The 22,876-nt window shown below is 38.7% G+C and overlaps 1 long non-coding RNA gene across 1 annotated transcript in view; it reads left to right on the top strand.

Annotated features, from left to right (window-relative positions):
- The window catches only part of LOC111521401, an 86,375-nt gene extending 64,156 nt beyond the window's left edge, over positions 1 to 22,219 (top strand). The window contains exons 2-3 of the long non-coding RNA XR_002724939.2: positions 18,621 to 18,784; positions 19,569 to 22,219. This is a non-coding gene — a long non-coding RNA (uncharacterized LOC111521401). The remainder of the gene's footprint in view (positions 1 to 18,620; positions 18,785 to 19,568) is intronic.
- Positions 22,220 to 22,876: the final 657 nt, after the last annotated feature.

The following is a 22,876-nucleotide window of genomic DNA, read 5'->3' as shown; positions in this document are numbered from 1 at the left end:
TTTTTTTCCTCTTCCTGGTATTGAGTATGCTATGTTAAAAGAAAGAGGAGGCTGGGCGCAGTGGCTCACGCCTGTAATGCCATCATTTTGGGAGGCCGAGGCAGGTGGATCACCTGAGGTAGGGAGTTTGAGACCAGCCTGGCCAACATGGAGAAACCCCACCTCTACTAAAAATACAAAATTAGCCAGGCATGGTGGTGCATGCCTGTAATCCCAGCTACCTGGGAGACTGAGGCGGGAGAATTGTTTGAACCCGAGAGGCGGAGGTTTCAGTGAGCTGAGATTGTACCATTGCACTCCAGCCTGGGTAACAAGAGTGAAACTCTGTCTCGGGAGAAAAAAAAAAAAAAAGAAGAGGAAAGAGATCTCAGGCACGAATACACAGGTTCATGTTGGGAATGGGTAAAAATAACACTGGTTAGCAGGTTTGAGGTTACTTCCAATTCTCTTTCTCATTCATTCAAAATGTTCATTGAGGAATGGAATAACAAGACAATGTGCTCTGTGCTAGAGTCATAAAAATGAAGAAAGGAAAGTTAGCACCCTCTGAAAGATCCACAGACTAGTGGAAAAAATAAAATGAATAACTGAATACGTGATTGTAAGCATACTCCATTCTATTATTGTTTATAAATTAATTTCTGTATTAATCACTATAACCATATACAGGGCATCTGTCTGGTGTTTTACAGATGTTGTTCTATTTGTACCTTCAAGGTAGGTGTTATTCTAATTTCAAAGCAGTGGAAACCAAGGCTTAGAGAGGATATACCACAGACATGCCGAGGATGTAGTTAAGATTTGAACCCATTCTGTCTAACTTTCTAGTCCTCAGTCTTTCAACCGGAGCCCTCCATCATCTAAGACGGACTGTAGCCAAACTTTTCAGCCTGCAGTATGAATGCATAACTTTGTAACCATGCCCAAGGTAAAAAACGTCAAAGGATCTTGAAACTGATTTTCCCTTGTTTTGGTAATTTGTATTTTATTCTTTCTTAAACTCAGATAAATAAATAATCACCAAACACACAGAGGAAAGAAATCAGATTTGTTTTGTGTTAGCCATATGCTTCCATTTAAAATATGTTGGGAGAGGATGGTGGTTAGGAGCAGCATGCATGTGGTGGTTTTGCACATAACGTCACATGCTGGGTCCATGTTCTGTTAGGAAGTTTCAGTTGCTCTTTGAAGCAGTGCTTTCTACTTAGTGGAGTCATGCAAAGGCTTTCTTTGTCCCGATTTCAATTCTATAGCAATCAGAGTAGATGATGGGCCTGGGCACTAAGAGCTTCGTGCACTCTTTAGTGTTGTAAACCTGTTGGCTCTCTGCTATGCTAAAGAGACTGAGCTAGCTGCTGGGAGGGCTACAGTTCCTTGGTCCCTTGCTATTCTGTAGCTTGCTTTCTGGTGGGGGAAAGCCTCCTATGACGAGGGATATATTTAGTAAGACTAAGAGAAGTCAGAGCACAATGTTCTAAGAATGTGACCTCCAACAATCTCAAAGGGGTACTATTGTCAAGGGGAAGCTGACTTTCAGGCAGAAGCATGAAGAAAGGAGAGCAAAATTTATTGACTATACTGTGCAATATTGCTTACTCCTCAACACAACAATGTGAAGGATGTGCACTTCTTGTATTTTTTTTTTTTTTTTCTTTTTGAGCTGGAGTCTCACTCTGTCGCCTAGGCTGCAGTGCAGTGACATGCTCTCGGCTCACTGCAACCTCTGCCTCCCAGGTTCAAGAGATTTTCTTGCCTCAGCCTCCTGAGTAGCTGGGATTACAGGTGTGCACCACCACACCCAGCTATTTTTTAAAAATATTTTTACTGGAGATAGGGTTTCACCATGTCGACCAAGTTGGTCTTGAACTCCTGACCTCAAGTGATTTGCCCACCTCAACTTCCCAAAGTGCTGGGATTACAGGCATGAGCCCCCATGCCTCGCCTTGTATATTTTTTATTTACAAAATGAGGTAAGTGTAACTAAAAATTAAAAATGTTAGATCATATACAATGAAAAATAACTCCTCATCTCACTTCAATCTCTCAGTCTATCCCCAAGAGCAAGCAGAGTAAAAGGTTCCTGTTTATTTTCCTGGTAATATTCTAATTAAATGTATATGCATTTCATTGTATGCATCCTTTATTTCTATCCAAATAAGGGTACACTAAATACTCTGTTCTGGACCTGAGAGTTTTCCCTTAACAGCATATCCTAAAGTACTTTAAGTGACAATAGGTACATATGGTTTCACCTCTATATTTTCGTTTGTTTGTTTGTTTACAGCTACACAGTTTTCAATATATATATATTGGATTTTTGACAGACCAATAAATAGTGCCCCTCTATCTCTGCCCCCTTCCCCTGGGTTCTGAAGAGTTTGAGAAGGAAAACAAATAATTGGCATAAGGAGGACACAAATTTAATTTCATTGCAGACAGAGGCAAGACTAGAAGTTAGAGTTTTATGTGGATAGTCAAGCAGGCTTGTTATTACTGAAGCTGTGCATATAGATCTTGTTGTGTAGCCTACAGCAGTTCCCAAAATGAAAAGTACAGTTGAGACAAGATCTACCAGTCAGATAAGTGTTACCACCTTCTCACAGGTGGAGCGAGTCAAGGGAAAAAGCAAGATCATCAGGGTGCTTAAAAAACTCCTTTGCACAGAAACCTGAAGAGAGTAGAAGGCACTGCTCTCTGACTATACAGGCGGAGCATCCTTATTTAGCTAGTCCCCTGTGGATGGTAGTTTAGGCTACTTCCATTCCTGCTACTGGGCATGCATTTTTGTTATTTTATTTATTCGTTTATTTATTTTTTCGAGATGGAGCCTCACTGTATCACCCAGGCTGGAGTGCAATGGCTCACTGCAACCTCCACCTCCCGCGTTCAAATGATTCTCCTGCCTCAGCCTCCCGAGTAGTTGGGATTACAGGTGCCTACCACCATGTCTGGCTGTTTTTTGTATTTTTAGTAGAGACGGGGTTTCACCATGTTGGCCAGGCTGGTCTCAAACTCCTGACCTCGTGATCCGCCCACCTCAGCCTCCCAAAGTGCTGGGATTACAGGCCTGAGTCACCGCACCCAGTCTGTCATTCTTTTTTAACAGAAAAAGAAACTGTGGTTTTGTGAGGTTAAGTGTTCAAGGTTACACAGCTAATGAGAGGGGGAGTCAAAATTCTGATTCACATCTGACTTCAATTCCAGGGCTCTTCATTTCTCATATCCTCTACTCACCCAATTACTAGCACCTGTATGGAAAATCAGTAACAGTCTGAGTCCATTTTTGTTAAATCTTCTTATTGTTTTCCTCATAATCCCCATGTGAGACAGTTGAGGCAGGAGTTATGGTCTCCATTTTCTAGAAAAATAAATGGAGATTCAAAGAGGTTGTTACTTCTTTACTTAACATCACTAGTTAATGGCCAGATCTAAGACTTAGCCTCCTTTCACTTCAGACCCTTCTTCTTTATCTCAGAGAGCCTTGGACTAGCCAGTGAAATATGAATGCAGACCAAGGGATCAGTGTTATCAGTGGCACGTTGATGGGAAAGGGCAGTGTTTGCCCAGGAGTGACAAGGAGTCTCCTTTCAATGATATCTAGATTATGTCCTTTTCAGGCATCTGTGTGTGTGGTCTGTGTGTCAAAGCTTCCTGGGAAATGTCTAAAATGTAAATTCCTAGGGTTCACTTAGACCTAGAGACTATATGGAAAGAAAACCTGGAATCTGCATTTTAACAAGATACCTAGGATATTTTGATGGAAGTTAGTGCATGAATTGGGATGGAAGAACCCTGCTTTGAGGAATTTTAAACAGTTTTGGTTTTTGGTATATAGTAAATGAGTCATAATCAGAACTGTGTCTTGTGGCGGTGTGTTATTGTGGAAAGAACATGGACTTTGGCATTAGCTAAACTTAAATTGATTCCTCATTCTGCCATTTATTAGGTGGGTGAACTTAGAGAAGTTCACTGAATTCAGCCAGCTCACGTACATCACAAGTCTGTAATGAGGATTAAATGAGATGATGTATGTAAGAGCCTGCCCTCAAGCTCTTTAATGTGACTTCCTCTCCATTTTGGTTTCTTCTAGTATTTTTTCAATAATCTATCTCACCTTCTCTACCCGTGATCTCTCTGAAAAGCAGTTTCTTGGTCTCTTTTATCATCTCATTGCTATTACTTATGATCCCTGCTATAGAAAAAAAAGGACAACTGCCCAGCAGGGTCAGGTTTTCTTTAATTGGACTGCTACATGCACAGGCCTGTTACTCTACTTGTTCTTCAAGATACATGGAGGAAGATGAGCAAAGCACATTTACCATGTGCCTTCTCAGAGGACGTGTACACTTGTTAATGAATTCTGAGTAATTAACAAAATGTTGTCTTAAAATGGTTTACATTAAAATGAAATTGTACTTGTGTTCCTTAAATGTCTTGGAATGTGCTGGGACTGCTGTAGGCAAGCTGTGGAAGCAGACCCTTCTCATTTTCCTGTTACCTTCCATCTCTCTGGGCTCAGTGGGCTTCAGTGTGTTCAGCAGCTACCAGCGTTCGCCTAAGCAGCATTTAGGATCTTTCCTTTCTCTTGTTATAGCTTCAAACCTGACAGCTCCTGTGTGCACCCGCCTTAGCGTCCTCTAAGGAACACAGTGGCTCACACCTGTAATCCCAGCACATTGGGAGCCCAAGGCAGGAAGATTGCTTAAGTCCAGGAGTTTGAGACCGGCCTGGGCTACAATACATAGTAAGACCCCATCTCTACTAAAAAAGTAGCCAAACATGGTAGCATACATCCGTGGTCCTATAGCTACTCAGGAGGCTGAGGTAGGAGGATCCCTTGAGCCTGGGAGGTCGAGGCTGCAGTGAGCTATGATTGCACAATGCCTTCTAGCCTGGCCAACGGAGCAAAATCCTGTCTCAAAACCAAAAAAAAAAAAAAAAAAACAGAAAACAGTCCCAACAAGGGCGTTCATTGTAATCATAACTTGGAATGGTAATTACCTGCCATTTGAAAAGAGGCTTTTCAAAAAGTAAAACAAAATGAAAGAGAACCACTGAAATTTTGTATATCTTAGCAGTTTTAGGACAACATCATGGAAGAGGGTAAAGTTCCAAAAAAAAAAAAAAAAATTAAGAAGAATAATAACCTTTTGAGGGAGTGCCTAATCTCAAGATGGGTGAGACTTGCTCTACAAACGTATTAGTGTCTTTAATAGGCAGAAGAACAAGATACAGGAATAGGAAGACAGGAACATTCTTATGGAAATAATGTGAAGAAATAGTCTACGTCACAATTAGACTGTATATATGATCATAGATGTAAACCTATTGCTGTAAAATTATACTTTTAATTTTGCAAACTTCAATGTGTAATTTACCTGAATTTTTACCTGATAGAAAAATGATTTACTTACCATGAACAATCAAATAAAAAACAACAAAGATAAAATACACTTATAAAACTTACTTTTCTTTCTTATAACAAAGATAATACATATTTTAGTTGAATATATAGAAAATATTTAGAAAATTTAGAATAAAAGAAGAACATAAAATGTATAGCACCCTGAGATCATTACTGCATACATTTTCATATGTATCCATCTATTCTTTTTTTCTATCCATGTAGTCATACTTGAGGGAGTCAAAAATGGAATCATAATATACATATTTTTCTTTTGCTTAAAAAAATACAGCATATGCCAGTGCTTCTCAAATGGTAATGCATAAAGAAATCATTTGGGGAACTTTGTTAAAATGCAGATTCCTATTCAGTAGGTCTGGGTGGGACCTGGAATTCTGCATGTCTAACAAGTTCCTGGGAAGCACATGCTGCCAGTCACGGGAACACACTTGGAGTAGCAGGTGTATACCCCATTACATGTCATTACTGATTCCTAACAAAGTTATCAGTATTATTTGAGATGGAGTCTTGCTCTGTCACCCAGGCTGGAGAGCACAATTTCGGCTCACTGCAACCTCTGCCTCCCCAGTTCAAGCAATTCTCCTGCCTCAACCTCTCAAGTAGCTGGACTACAGGAGCATGCTACCACGCCCGGCTCATTTTTGTATTTTTAGTGGAGATGGGGTTTCACCATGTTGACCAGGCTGATCTCAAACTCCTGACCTCTAGTGATTTGCCTGCCTTGGCCTTCCAAAGTGCTGGGATTACAGGTGTGAGCCACTGTGCCTGACTTTACCAACTAATTTTTAATCACTGCAAATCTTCCATTATACAATGTATATATCTCAACATTGTCATGTAATTGGCTAGTTAAGTTTGTTCCTTTGCTCTTATTATACTATTAAAAAAACTATGATAAATATTTTTGGGGTGAGAAATCTTTACACATGTCCATTAACATTTCCTTAAGGGAATTTTCTTGAAATGGAAGTACTTCATCAGATTTATTCAGAATTTTAAAGACATTTAATACAGACTGCCAACTAGTTTTTAGGGAAGAAAACAATGTAGTTTTGAAAGGTACACGTTAACCAGTTAGTTACATTACCCTGACCTGAAATTTCTTTTGGTGTGTCGTTTCCATTTCCATAATAAGCCCATTGAGTTCTCTTGTATCTTTTTTAATATTCTATAATCGATGTTTGCTCATGAGGATGTCTGCCCCTAGCTGGCCAGACTATTAGCCTGAATGCTCAGCACAGCACTAGATGCTAAAGAAATGAGAGAAGGATGAATAGTTAAGTGGAAACATGTATCTTTCACTAGATAAATACTTCTTTAGAGCACTGTAGTGGGGGCAGTATCAATTTAATTTCTAATACATCAGACACTTTGACCACTAATTAAAACCTAAGCATGAAAAATTACTTGCTGCCTCTTATGGAAAATAACCCACAACATCCTTTGGTGTTAAACTATTTCCTAAAACTCCCAAATCTGTGTATAGCTGGCCATAGTTTTAAAACTACGTGCACCAAAACTGGTGGGCTGTTATTATTATGCTTAAGGTTTTATTAATGGCATTATATAATAATGCTTTTGTAGTTTTTTGACATAGTATAGCTCATCATATGATAGTTCTCTTACAATATTTTGCAAATCCAGCCCACATGGACCTTGTTTTTATTTATAATTGTGGTATTTTATTCATCATGATTTTTTGTATTAATTTTGTTTTTAAAAAATATCTCATTAAATGTTATTTGCACCCCCTAAATTTTGCAACCAATATGAGTGCCTGACTTGCTTTATCCTAGTTCTAGTCCTAGAAGTTAACCGTAACTTAAGATTTTTGCGCAGTAAGGTGAAAGTTATAACTTAAATTTTATACAGGTAATATCAAGTAATACCACTTAATCAAATAACATTTGCTTTAATTTTTACTGGTGTATTTAATTATTTTTCTTCTAGTTGTTACTATCTAATCAAGAACCTATTCAAGTCACTGTACCTGTGGGCGTGGTATGAAATATGCTTGCTTTTTGTAGGCAACAACAGGGGACGTTTGGAGTCAGGGAGCTATTCATACCAATACTTTCCTTTATCCATTCAAAATTCTTCCTTTTGTTCAATTATGACTTCAAAAAATACCTTTTGATTGCTGTTATGTGATAGGAACCATGACAGGTAAATGTTATGAATGAATAAAAATGAGTAAAATGTGATATTTACGTTCAAGTTGTTCCACATTTGCTAGTGGAGTGACATAGTCATATGAAGATCAAATTAAATCCGGAGTTTAAATGGGACCAGAGAGGAAAGACAGGGACACCTGGAACACAGGAAAGATGTGGCCATGCCTAAGTTGTCTCTTCCAGGAGTGAATTTTGTGCATGTGTTATACTCACCACACGCCATCACATACACCCCCACACAAACGCACACAGAGATATATTCTTTAGCATTTAACCCATGACCATTTTCTTGGGAGGATTTAGATGTTTTGGCCAAAGTACATTTAATCTAGGTCAAATTTTGCAAGAGAAAACATGGAGTGTATTTGTTTGAGCAGGGAGATAATGCTGTCTTGGTCTTGAAGCCCATATGGCATCATGCATAGATTGAGAATCATCATGTCTGCTGAATTGTGTTATACTGACTTCAAAGTTTATCATTGATGAGCAGCAGCTGCTGCCAGGAATAGTAAATCACATCTTGCATTTTTATAAGAAATGGTATCATGGCTTTTCTGAATAACTGATTTTTAATAGAAGGCACAAGTCATCACTACACTATATATAGGAAGGGTATAGATTTATTTATATCATTCATTTTTGGCAATTTTATTTGATTTCAAAATATTTAATTGAATGTTCACTATGTGCACATGAATAAGCTTAAGTCCCTATTTTTAAGGAGCTTAAAATCCATTTAGGAAAAGGACATGTCTGTAACTAGAGTTTAAAGCCCAATGTCGTATGTGTTGAATATAGATATAAATCAGTTGGATGGGAGTGAGTGGGAGAAGGCAGCATTTGGCTCGAACTTTGTTGGTTGTGCAGGTTTTGTTTTATTTAGGTGGTAAAACACTGCAAGGCATTTGATGCCAAGAAGATAGGATGGGCAAGAAAATTATGAAGGTAAATGCCAGTTTGGGGAATTGGGAAGTAATTAAGTGTTGCTTCTCAGTGCTTCTGAACCCTGGCTGCACATTGGAATCATCCTGGGAGTCTTAAAAATACTAGTGCCCGGGTTTAACCCCCAGCGACTCTGATTTAATTGGTTTTTGGTATGGCTTATGCATCAGGATTTTTAAAAGGTCCCCAAATTATTCTCATGGGCAGCCAGGGTTGAGAACTTCTGCTGTAGACTAATAATTTAGCCTGACTCTATGGGAGGTAAGGCAGAAAAAAAATAAAAAAATAAAAAAGATAACAGAACATACTTTTCTTGTGCTGCAAAAGAGCATAGAGAATTTAAAGGAATATTCCTATTAGTTCATGTGGAAAATGTTAAGGGTCAGGGATTCTCGTTTACCTTTACAAATGAAAAAGTAAGACAGTCAAAGAAGGCTTGAAACTAAGGTAACGTGACCAGTCTCTAGAACTCATCATGAGAAAGGATAGGGTTTGAGGTTAAGGAGAGAGAACTTTGATTACAAGAGAAAGAAAATTATAATGAAAAGAGTCAGCAGTTTGGCTCTTCATGTTTGTCTTTGGCTTGAATTGGAAAGTATGGAAACTTCATCTAAAACTATTCTTTTTTTTTTTTTTTTTCCTTTCATCAACTACCAAATGTGTATATGAGAAAGGGAACATACAAAGGGAAGTGAACAAAGTAGGGTGGGTGAGCTTTACTCAGAATAGATGGAGGGGAAGTACACAGCCACTGTGCTATCCTTTCTCACCTTGAATTGGTCTTGTAGGTGCAAGGCTTCCTGGATTCTTGAAAAATTACTAACTTCTCACCATTCAGGTCTTCGTAATTCTGCCTCAGCAGTGACTCCTACATTCCATCAGATGATAGCCTTCTTTAGGAAATAAAATGAAACCTCCTTATCCAAAACTTGGATAAATATGCTGGGTGCAGTGACTCATGCCTGTAATTCCAGCACTTTGGGAGGCTGAGGTGGGCGGATCACTTGAGGTCAGACGTCAAGTTCGAGACCAGCCTGGCCAATATGGTGAAACCCCATCTCTACTAAAAAATAAAAAAATTAGCTGGGCATGGTGACACATACCTGTAATCCCAGCTACTCAGGAGGCTGAGGCAGGAGAATAGCTTGAACCCCAGAAGTGGAGGTTGCGGTGAGCCGAGATTGCTTCATTGCACTCCAGTCTGGGTGTCACAGTAAGACTCCATCTCAACAACAAACAAACAAACAAACAAACAAACAACAACAACAACTTGGATAAATAAAATTGCCCACAGGAGAATCTTTTTCGAAAAATATGTATACCTCCAAGCCAGTGTTTCTCAACTTTTGCAATTATTCTAACACTCAGACATGCTTCGATTATGACATGCCCACCAATTCCCCACTGAAGTTACAATTTTTCACCCTCCACTGTGGGCTGTTTAATGGCTCCAATGGTTATAATTGTTTTGTTTTTATTGCCTAGCACAGTGCCACACATATATTCAATAAATGTAACACTTTTACTTCTAGGTTCCAAACAAGACCTTGTTTCCGTGGACTTGTAGTACCTAAATAAAGGACAAACTCTTGTAACATTTAATTTTCATTAATTTTCTGTCTTTCCATATTCCATAGTGTCCTCCCACTTCATTCCAGTTTTCACCATAAAAGAAGATTTAGTTTATAACAGTTTTTTTTTTTTTTTTTTTTTTTTTTTTTTTTTTTTTTTTTTTTTTTTATTTTTTTTTTTTTTTTTTTTTTTTTTTTTTTTTTTTTTTTTTTTTGTGGTAGTAAATGTCTGATTTTTTTTCATTCATTGTTACATTTCGTGAACTGGCTCTTGCAGGAATATCAGCGTCAACTCACTGATCTGCATCTGAAACATTCCATGATGGACTGTCACTCAGGGGAACCATTATATTTCCACACGTAGAGAAGTCCCCTTGCCAATCACAATAAAATGATACAACAACCATGACACAGAAAGAATGAGCGTGCATCTACCAGCTCTTATCTTACTGCTTCTCTTTAGTTCCTACTCAGTACTTCCTTTCTAAAGAGACAGCTTCCTAATTTCCCTACCTCCTAATGTATCCACTGTCTTCTCTCTCCATTTCCGTCAAATACATAACTGCCAGATACATTTTTCTTAAATATAAGTATGATAGTCATTTTCTTACTCAAATATTTCAGTGGATCTCTATTTCTAACTCAAATGTGTCCTTCTGAGTTGGACATTTGTAAAGAACTTCACACTCTGGCCTAGCTTTCCCTTCCCGACGCCTGTCCTGCTCACCTTTACATGAGGCTCCAGCCTATTGTGCCTATTTGATGCCCTTTCAAATGCAGCACATTCTTTCCTACCACATTGTCTTTGTCTTGGCTGTTTCCTTCCTATGAAATGTCTGGATTCCCATCAATAGAACATTAACTCATCCTCAAGGTCAGTTCAAAATCAGTTCCTTCATGAAGAATTCCCCAATTCCTGTAAATAAACATGATCTCTCCCTTCCTAATCTCTCCTGAGATCAGGAAATCTCAGTTCTGAGAAATAGAACTGTCTTTCTGTTTCTCTCAGAATCCTCCGCTTGGCTTGTTTTATAAATATCTGTAGCCTACAGCATTTCCTGAGATGATAAAGGACTTGAGGAAATGGTAGGTACATTTGGTACCTACCTTGAGGAAATGGTAGCAACACAGTAGGCATGCCTCAAGTATTTGAGACATGTTTCCTTAAAGTGTAGTGAAAGATTAGGGCCTAGAGGCATATGCTATATATTTTACATTTGAAATATTAAAAAGGAAGCCTAATGGGAAGGCAAAGAAATTATCTAATATAGGGCTTTGTATTCCCATAATTTTGAACTCTAAAATCACTATATATTTTTCCTTGCACCAGGCTTCACCTCCCCAACCCCATATACACACTCACACATGTACACACGGGTATAGAGGGGACTTTTGCTCTGCATAAAAGATAAGCAGGTTAACTCACTATGATTATTCCGAATTAGATAAAAATATGTAACACCCTTGACATGAAAACAGTCTTTGGTGAAGAAGAAAAGCTTCATTAACAGTTCTTTAAATGCTACTTTGGAAAGGAAATATAAAACAGTATGATTATATATTTAAGAAGAAAACTATAATGTATTTCAGCTCTACCTGGTAAAATGTGGAATGAAAAGTAATATGGACATACCAAAAAAAAAATGTCCAAACAGCTTCTGTTCAGTACATGCCAAAACTGTGAACATTTGAACATTTAGTGACATCTGGGTAAAAAGAGTCAGCCGGAAAAACAAGCTGTTTTTGTGACACATTTTTGAGATGAATTCAAAGAGCAACTTTTAAGGACAAAAAAGCAAATTAGTGTTTTATGTTGGGGAGAATATTTTATTCTTCCTTTTGCAGGGTTGCAACTCAGTAACCACATCCCTTATAATGCTGGCACTTACATCTCATAAATGCTCCATAGGTTTAGTGACATGGCTCATCTGGGAGCTCACCTAGGCAACTAACATTACCACTTCTAGTTTTTGCTTTCGATGATAGACCTAGTAAAATTTGGATGTCCCTGATATGTAATGGTAACAACTGAAAACGCCATTCTAATATTTTCCGTAGCAAAGAATGAAAGAGCTAAAGGGGTTTTCTTTGTTAAGTCAGCCTAGGTAACTCAAACATTCTCCTTTCCAGCTTTTTGTTCATTTTATTGTGATTAAAACACCATCCATTGAAAAGCTGAATTTACTGTTAAAACTTAAAGTTTCTTATGAACAGTCCAGCTATTGCATTACCAAAAGATGCCAAAGGAAAATGAAATGTTCTCTCTACATGCAGATTGAATTTAAAAATTAATCTTACCTTTTAAATGCCTGGCACATTAGCCTATACATACTTTTAAACTGTGTTCCGTTTTCTACTGTGTTCCATAGCTCTACTCTGACTGCTATGATTCAAGTCCTGGAATGGAGAGGATTACTTTCTTCTGGATGTATCCCTGCCTAATCCCTCACCCTCTTCAAATTCACTCTCCACCCTGAGGCCACAGAGATGTTTCAAAAAGTATATTACATCAAGTCATCTGTTGAAATTCTGAGGTTTCTCTTTGTCAGGCCATCTAAGGCTTGTGAAGGCCTGGCTTTGCCTTAGTTCTCACCATTTTGCCTCTTGCAGCCCTGGCCCCAGTACATACAGTCAGGCCAGACTGCGTCCTGTGCCCTGACCTATGATACTATGCTGGGCTTTCATTTCCTCTCTTGAATGTTCTTGTTTTTTGCTCCCAGGCTGTTTCCTACTCCACCTCTCATTCTCAGTTCAGCCCTCACCACTGTAGAGATGCTTCCTTGGCCCCCTCTCACATGCCCACAGCCTCTTGTGATTCTTCTTTCATAGAACTTGCCCCACTATACTGTGAAGGTGACTTTCTGCCTCTCCATCTAGGCAGTCAGCTCCATGAGGATCACTTGCTATGTCTTTTTTTGATCTTTCTTTCAATATTTCCTAGAACAGGACCGTGAACTGGGGAGGTGTTGATTATGTCTTTGTTAAAATAACATCCAATCTATATTGTTTTAAAGTAGCTCACATATTTTACACCCCTATTCATTTCTCTTTTAAATTAATTATCCCTTTTCTGTACCTGCTTCAAAACAAATAATACAGTACCCAAAGCCATTCAACAGGGTTGAGCACAAGACCATAAACAAATCAGTTTAGTTCACTAAACACTGTTCATTTTCTAAATACACAGCAGATATTTCTGATTTCAGTAGCTATTCTGATTGGTTCATTTTAGTTGTTATGTTTGATTAAATTGATTAGAGGAAACTACACTCCATGAAGGGGTGATCAGAAAAATTGGTGCTTGTTAGTCTCTGATGAAAAATGGACCAGCCTATTTAGCATATCATCTAAAGCTACCTTAGGATATTTTTGGAAAATTGTTCTGCAGCTGAGTCTGCAGTCAGGGTCCACAGCGTACAGAGGAAGTCACATACTTGGAGGCAGTGCTCTAAAGAAGTGTTACTGATGGTGATGAAAATGTACAGTGAAAGAGAGCAATGAAGCAGGAGCTGTTTGACCCATTGCATGAACTGCACTACATGTTAGATTTCCCTTGTGTACACTCCTCATTGCATTCACCATCTATTCCCACACTCCAGGACAAAACAGACACACAAGCACACACATTCTGGCAAGATTTAGGTAGGAAGTAATCCAGCCAGGAGAGATAGACACAGTGAGATCTAGAGATTCTATTTTTACAAAGGTCTTGTAACTTGCAGTCAGAAATGGTGTCAGGGAAAGTGGCGATTGCTGTTTGGGTGAGTCTGTCATTAATTAGTGAGAAAAGCACTGTTGGTATTTTGAACAAAAGTTGTTATTATAATTAGGACGGTTGCCTCATTTGTAAGGAAATTCAAACTGTAATTTTTGGCAGTGATTTAAGGTTAACAGGTGAAGAAGTTATGCTCCTTCAATTAAAGAAAAGATAACTAAGGATTTACGTGTGTTACTATATATGTCTTTCCCGTTAGAGTCTAAATTCCTTGAAGGCAGATATGAAAGTACAACTACTGCAATGATGGTGACCAAAATTCCATGCCTCTTGTACATGACTATGTCTAGACTGGGGCATTTCTTATCATAGAAAAGTATGAACCTGGCTCAAATATTGTTTTATTTTTACTTGAAGCACAATCTCTTTTGGAGTGGATCTATTTAGATTATTTCTAAGGGTTTTTTTGAAGAGTCATAAAGGATGCACTTGAAGGCTATCTGATTTTTCCTTGACATGGGCAGAATTATGGGGAGCATTTGATGAACGGAGCACCCAGCTAAGTCAGCAGCTATGGGCAGTGGAAAAGAATGATGGATGTGAGCTGGGCTGGGAGGCAGGGAATGGGAAGCAGTCAGAGGAGAGAGGGGCTTTCTTATGCTTTATTTCACCAAATCCTCACAAGAAGCTTGCAATGGAAATTGTATTGTTCTCTTTTATATGTGAAAAAATGGAGGCTCCTGGAGATTGAGAGATTTGTTTGCATAGGCAATGCATGGAAGAGGCAGGGTTTAAATCCAAGTAGTTTGAAGCAGTGCTCTTCTTTACATACTACAACACATGGCCTTACCCACAGCAGACTTGGAAGTCATTGTTCTTGAGTTTTCTTCGGCTTTGACACGATGTGGCCTTGGGCAAATCACTTAGTCTCTCAGGATTTCTTTCCTCAGCTCCCAGCACAACAATGCCTTCCCTGTGTTCATTACAGCAGTGTTGCAGTGGCCTAACAAAATAGCGCAAGTCAGAAATCACTTTGTATTTGTAAATTGCAAAACACAAAATGAATATACAGGGTTACTATTATACTTATGGCCCTCAGCCTATACCTGAAGAAAGAGCAAAGCAATATGAGAGACATTGGTAGTATGGAATATGAACTTGCATTTGCAATTTCATAAAGACTTTTTTTTTTTTGCTGCAAGGGTCTATTAATTATAACTGCCAGTCTTCAGTGCACTGCTTATCTTACGTACAATTAATTATTCCATAAATCAAATAAGCGAGTTGTTGGCAAATGACATTTGCAATCTTTGAGCTGACAGCAAAATATATTATGAACCATAAATATCTCAGGCTGACTTTTCTTTCCTAGACATTTTGGTGCTGCTACCCAGGAAGAGATTATAACTGTGAAAAAACACTTGTGCTTGCTGGTGATAGCAGAACATGTTCAGCCCTCTCAGCAACTGAGGGAGCAGTCCTTTAAGTTCTGATCTCAGGTCAGCAGGCTCATTTGACAAGACCAAAGTGGGATAATGGAGACATCATCAAAGTAATTAGTCAGGCCTGCTAACATACTTTGTTCTGAGAACTCTGGTCTCTGAATACTACTTTTCTGATCTTATGTGATCCTAATTCTTGTCTTTGCTAGCAGCAACTGGAATAGTGCCTGGCACATAGTAGATACTCAACAAATGTCTACCTCAAACTCTAGTCTTAGACTATTTACTTTCTATTTCCTCTGCACTGTTGACTGATTGTTTCTTCTCCTGAATGTCACTTGATTAATCTCTAGGGTCTAATGCTGTGTGCAGACTCTGCTGTATTCTTCTGGGTTGAGCCTTAGCCTAAGGCCTTGGTTACCTTATTGGCTTCCAGTCAGCTCACAACTGACCAGTTATAGTTTTGCACATGTTCCTGGCCCTCTACTGCTCTCTACCCTCCTGTGAAAGCATTGGCCTACTCAGGGAGAAGGACGACCCTTTGCATAGCAATTGTAGTTGGGTGATTTTGACAGAATACAGTCACTCCTGGTGGCTTGATTTAATGTATTTTAACATCATCCACAAAATATCTTTTTCCATTTTACAACAGGGTTACACTTCTTAAGGAAATTTGCAATGTAATCTACTCATGACCTAAAGAGATATAAGTAGTTTTCAGTTATTTAACTTAGTAAATTTTTTTGTATATTGGTAGATTATAAAATATCTCTTTCAGTCTTTTACCATTCTATTATCCCTTGCTCTTTTTCTCTACACATTATGCCAATTACAATGGAAATATCAATTTATTTTAACTTATCAATGTTTCTTTAAAACAGCAAACTGCTCTGTATGTCCAGGCATACCAGCATAAAAAGGCCATACCATCACAATCTGTCATGAAATATGTACTATATTCTATTGATGTTCTAACATGTACATCTTTTAACATGTTAATATCTCTAAAATTGTCTGCATTTTACAAATGAAGGCATCTTAGTACTATTTCAGGACCGTATGGACAGTAATTTTTATCTCTTAGGACTATATAAAATGGTGGCATATTGTGCAACCAAAGTGCCTTAGAATTGATGAAAATTAGTCTAAAGCTAATCATAGCTAAAAGTTTTAATTCATGTTTGGCAGATATTGTATAGTGTCTCATTCACTCTCCTTCCATTCTCCTTTTGCTGTGCTTTCCTACACAATAGTTGCAGTGGTGGTATCAAAGTAGTGACTTTGTGTTGCTTTAGAAAAAATTCCTGGAGTCCCAGCCGATTATGCCAATTACAATGGAAATATCAATTTATTTTAACTTATCAATGTTTCTTTAAAACAGCAAACTGCTCTGTATGTCCAGGCATACCAGCATAAAAAGGCCATACCATCACAATCTGTCTTCTAGCCTTTCCAGCAATTTCATAAACACTGAATTCCCTGTATTGAATCCCTTGCTGCTTAAAATAGAGTAGTTTTGGTTTTCTTTACTGGTGTATTTGACAATTACATCAGATTATTATATGTACCCTAACACAAATAAGTCTATCAGAGAAATAAGAGGCCCTTTACCTGTTTTCTTTAAATGAAATGTGGCTACTTATTTATTTATTTATTTATTTTGAGATGGAGTCTCTCTCTCTCGCCAGGTTGGCGTGCAGTGGTGCGATCTCGCCTCACTGCAATCTCTGCTTCCCAGGTTCAAGTGATTCTCCTGCCTCAACCTCCCAAGTAGCTGGAACTACGGGCATGCGCCACTACGCCCAGCTAATTTTTTTGTATTTTTAGTAGGGACGGGGTTTCACCTTGTTGGCCAGGATGTGGTCTCAATCTCTTGACCTCATGATTCACCCGCCTCCGCCTCCCAAAGTGTGACATACAAGCATCAAGGTTTATCATCATGCTTAAAGTAAATGCAATGCAAAAAACTTCCTCCAGAAAAGCAACAGTACTTAGAATTTCTATAATCTCATCATATGACCATAAAAATAAACATTATTGTTTTAATAACATCTTTAAGTTTTTTAAGGCCAAGAAGAATAAGCAAACAATTAAGTGGACACATAAATAAATCATTGTTAATTTATGAAAAGACAATTCACAAAATACTTTCACATTTATCTCTCCATTTGTCACTTGGAAAACTGAAGTTTGAAGAAAAAGCAAAACAAAACACTATATGGGATATCAAAATGAACCATCTTTCTGACCTTAAATAAGTCATTTCATTTTGCTGTGACTCAGATCCTTTTTCTATAAAATATGGAAAATAAGGCCTGTCAATTGCCTGGATTTCAAAGATATTGTCAAGAAAAATATTACATAATACCCTTGCATATACTTGAGAAAGAACTTGTAAATTTTGGATATTATTAAACTTGGATTGTGTACTTTTAGTATTATTATTAATACTTCACAAAGTGTCACAAAAATTTGAAATTAACCATATGTAGGAGATTGATCTAATAGAACACATCTACCTCATTTTCTTTCTCAAAACTATAGCTTCAATCTGCACTGTGAAAGAGCTCTGTCCATTGACGTGATAATGAAATACGTTCCAAGGTTAAACCAGGACTTCTCTGAAAGCCATTAGGGATCAGTTCAATGCTAAAAATAATTCACTAATAAATGTTCCTCATTTTAAGTTCCCTTCTCAGAAATAATTAAAGGGTACATCTCAGAGACCTGTAATTTTCAGGCTAACTGCCACTTTTTAATCTAAGTTTTTTCTTCTTCTTTTTTTTTTTTTGTTTAAATTTATGATATTTAAGCCACACATCAACATATTCAGTGAAAACACTCCTTTAGGATATATCAGTTATGCTGAACAAAGAGAGAAGAATTAATCTTTGCCTTAGAATGAGATTTTCATTTCTATTAATTCTTATGTATAAAATCAAACAGATGCCTCCTGCAAGCATCTTTTGTATGATTTTTCATTGGTTTAAGCAGAGTTAGATGTCAGAGTTCATTTTAATATAAAAAATTAAGCTTTAGGATTTGACAAATGTGTTTCTTTCAATATGCAGCTATGGAAGATACATGAGCTATTATATCTATTTTAAGTAGCAATAATAGAAACTTCAAAATAATTACATTTCTATAGCTAATGCTTAAAGATAGTTTAATGTGGTGGTTGGATGTACAAACTCCGGAGATGACTGCATGAATTCAAATTCTGTGTTTCTCTATTTGTAAAAGGAGACAATGACAATATTTGCTTTTCAAGATTTTCATCATAAGCATAAGCATTAAATAAATTAATACATTTAACAACGGTCTTTTTTTTTTTTTTTTCTTTTGAGACAGGGTCTATCACCCTGGTTGGAGTGCAGCAGTGTAATCATAGCTTACTGCTGCCATGAATTTCTGGGCTCAAACGATCCTCCCACCTCAGCCTCCCTATGTGCTGGGATTAAAAGTGTGATCCACAGCGCCTCATCATAATGGTCTTAAAAGAGACCCTATTTCATGTAAGTGCTCAATAAACTGTTACCACTTACTGTGACAAGATACAATGCTATCTCACTTTTTTTGTCCACAGGGCCTATCATATTTAGAAACTTGACTCCTGATATGTTCTAGACCAAATAAAAATGTTTTCTTATACTTCACACATAATACATTACATTAAATAGCAAAAAGAAAAACAATAGGAAATAATCACAAATTAGTGAGCTCAGGGATTGGGCTTGTCTTTAATTTTCAAATATGTGCCATGATTTTCTATATAATTAGAGTACATGAAAAGAGAACAAACCAAACTAGACATCTCTAATTCTATCATTACAAGCAAAACATATTTGAAAACATTCAACCAGTTGATTGTATTCCTCTGCTTTCCTACAATGGCTACTCAATTGCACACTTGGAGAAAGCATTTGCCCCCAAATATGTGTCTGTTAAACTTTAGTTTCTTAGGATGCTCAGTGAAAATAAAAATGGAGTACCATAGTCAAATAAGTTAAATAAATTGAGAAAAATTGCACACTATATTCTTTCCTATAAATTCACATTGTTCATTAGCATAGTATAGTCTTAAAATAAAGAAACCATTCAATTATGTTTAACCAACTTTTCCAAAATATTTGATTGTAAGATCAAATTTGTCCTCATTTGTGGAATATTCTACAGAACTGATGATTCAAAGGATGTACGAAAATGACAGCATAAAAATAAAAACAAGGTCCCTAAGTATGCATATTTATGCAAAAATTATACTAGCTAAATATCAAACTATTGTTTTCATTTATTCAGACTTTCTTGATGCACTTGATATGGATTATATAAATCCATGGACAAAAGTGACAACAATGGTGAAATCGGAGTTTCCTACCATAGTCTCCGCATAGTGCACTGATTTTGACAGTCACCGATGGATGACAATATATTTGCCAGAATCTAGGAGTTAAATGGAAAAGGTAACAGCACACTGTTGGAGAAAAATATCTGAGAGTAGATACATTCAAGAGAGTATGAAGGACAATTACATGCATCACCTCACCCGCAGGGTCCACTTCTTAGTGCCGAGATAGACTCCCTTCAGCGGGCAGTTCCTCCCATGGGGAAAAGGAGAGTATAATGAGTGAGTACCCAGCTTTTCCAGCTGTGTGAGGCACATCCCAAGTAGCCCATCTTTCTTTCACTCAACTCAGAATATTGAGCTAAGTGGCTGGGTCAGGGCAGTAGCAGGAAAGAAAGGAGAGGACTCACAGCAACCAGGACTTGAAACTCAGTACAGGGTACATATCCTTTGAAGCATTTCACAGAGCCCATCAGGAGGCCCACCCATGAACCACTTGGGACACCATGTCTGTAGCTTCTCCCCACAACTGGCCCATAGGCACCCTCAATGTTTTGTACATATTCCCCTTCCCTTTCCCCTATAGTCAGTTGCCTGTACATGCACTCCAGATGGAGAGTGTGAGCCTTTACATATAGCTTTTGAGTACATGCAGTCAGCAGGCTCAACTTTGAAGGATTGGGAGGCATACAAAATTGAGCATTTCAGGACACTGTCCCAGAGGAAACAAACAGAAGGCTTTCAGGACCCAGTTTGGTTTTGTGGATTTAAGAGAAGATACACAATCATCAGAATTTCTTCTCCACCCATCCAAGAAGTATAGATTGGGTCAATCCGTAGAAAAGATCTGAGAAAACCTCAGATTCCCTAACCAGGCTGACTGTTGAATATATTTCTCTCAAATCCGGTCAATAAGGACCAGAGAAAGTGACTCCTTCAAATGTGAAGATAGCAGTGCAAGACTTTGAGGAACATGAAAAATCAAGGACACCTGGCACCATCAAAGGGACGTAATTTTCTGGTACCCAACCACAAAGAAATGGAGATACATAAATTGTCTGACAAAGAATTCAAAACAATTGTTTTAAGGAAGTCAGTAAGCTACAAGAAAACACAGATAGAGAACTTAATGATATTAAGAAAGCAACACATAAACAAAATAAGAAGTTCAACAAAAAGATAGAAATTATTAAAAACGACAACCATGATTTTGGAGTTGAGAATACAATGAATGAAATGGAAAACACAATAGAGTTTCAATAGCAGACTTGATCAAGCAGAAGAAAGGGTCTATCAACTCAAAGACTAGTCATTTGAAATTATTCAGTAAAAGAAGAAATGAAAAGGAATGAAAAATGCTTATGAGATTGATGCAACACCATGAAGAGTAGTCATATATGCACTATGGTAGTCTCAGAAAAAGAAAGAGATAAAGGAGAAGAAAACTAACTTAAAGAACTAGATCAGTCTCCCTTTATCTTTAGTTTTGCTTTCCTTGGTTTCAGGTATGGTACAATGATATGTTTTAAGAAACAGACAGTGAAAGAGAGCATGGAAATATTGACATAATTTTTATTACAGTATATTGTCATAATTTTTCTGTTTTATTATTAGTTATTATTATTCTCTTACTGTGCCTAATTTATAAATTAAACTTGATCATAGCAATAGTGGTGGTGGCTTGTCTGGAGTGGCCACTGCCATGATGCCAGCTGCAGCAGGGGAGGTGTAGCTGGGGCTGTGTGCTCCACAGAGCCGGTGGGGTCCAGGAACAGGTGATCCTAGTGGGAGCCCTATGTGCTACTAAGTTGCTGGGGTGGGACCCTGTGCTCCCAGGCATAGCTGCAGCTATCTAGTCATGGCTCCAGCCCCAGGCATCCCTGTGCTCTAGGGGCCCTGGAAGTCCCCTGCCCTTATAGGCTTGGAAGGGTCTGCTCCTTTTCCCTGGTCTCTTTCTACTGCTGGTACCTGCTCCATGGCAGAGCAAAGTTGTGGATGTGTTGTGATAGCTGAGCCTGGGAGCGGTTGAGACCTGGTCAGGTGTGTATGGTCAGGGTGGTTCTGATATATCAGCCTCCCCACTGCCTTGGCCCCCTCTGGAAACTGCTTCTGAGGCTGAAACTTTGGATGCTAATGAGGAAGGATGGTGGAGGAGACCAGGAGGTCTGAGGGCATCTAGATGTGGGCCTGTGGACACCCCTTAGTGTGGATAGCCTGGGTGCTGTGGATGGCATGTTGATGGCAGTGAAGCAGACACATTCCTAGGTGGAACGGGTGAGTCTCTGGTGAAACCTCACCTTCAAGCCAGGAACAGCTTGAAGCATGGGGGACTGACTGCCAGTTCTGGTTGCAGTCTGTGATCTGGAGTGAAAACTTCATTGATGCCTTTCAGCCAATTGGATGGTGCTTTTTCCAGACCCACAAATGACTGGCTAAGGACCAAACAGTATGCACTTCCTCCCTTCTGAGCCCATGAAAACCCCAGACTCAGTCAGACTCAGACACTCATCAGGATGACACGCCAGCAGATAGGACTGACCCACTTTGGGTATGCACTCTGCTGAGAGCTGTCTATTACTCAGTAAAGCTCCTTTCTGCCTTGTTCACTCTCCAGTTATTCAAATAACCTCATTCTTCCTGGATGGGGGACAAGAACTCAGGACCTGCTGAATGGAGGGAGGGAAAGGAGTTGTAACATGTTCCTGGCCAGGTCGCCAAGCTGCAGGTGGTGACATACTCCTGGACTATGGGAGTGAAGAATGGTGACCCTTCTGGGGGCCCAGACCTTGAGATTCTCCAAGCCAGAGCTGCTGTAACACTATAACTCTCCTGCCCTCTGTTGGTGCTGGGTGGCCACCCCGCGCAACAGGAAGCAGCAGCAGGCCTGGGCCAGACCAGGAGCTGGAGTCCTGAGTGGGGTGGTGAAACTGAAAGGGCTATAACACAAACCAACCAAAACACGCCCCACTCACTTGCTGCATTGTGGGTGAGGAGAAGGAGAAAAGAGCTGCAGCCCTTCTAGGAAGCCAGATCTTGGGGTTCCCTGAACTAGGGCTGTGACATGCTGTAACACCTTCTTTAGGATTCTGCACTTCCTGACATCTCTGAGATTTTGGATACCACTATGTTCCCCTTGTCCAGATGCTGGTGTCTGCAGCAGAAGCCACTTGTCAAACATCTGGTCCAGCTGCAGCTTCACATGGATGCAGTGCCTGTGCCAGTGCCTGGAGCTGCCCAACCCACCAGGGTTTGTATGCCTGGC

Source organism: Piliocolobus tephrosceles, chromosome 2, assembly GCF_002776525.5.
Source record: "Piliocolobus tephrosceles isolate RC106 chromosome 2, ASM277652v3, whole genome shotgun sequence".
NCBI lineage: Eukaryota > Metazoa > Chordata > Mammalia > Primates > Cercopithecidae > Piliocolobus > Piliocolobus tephrosceles.
The sequence above is the reverse complement of the archived record's forward strand: the minus strand, read 5'-3'. Positions and strand labels throughout refer to the sequence as shown.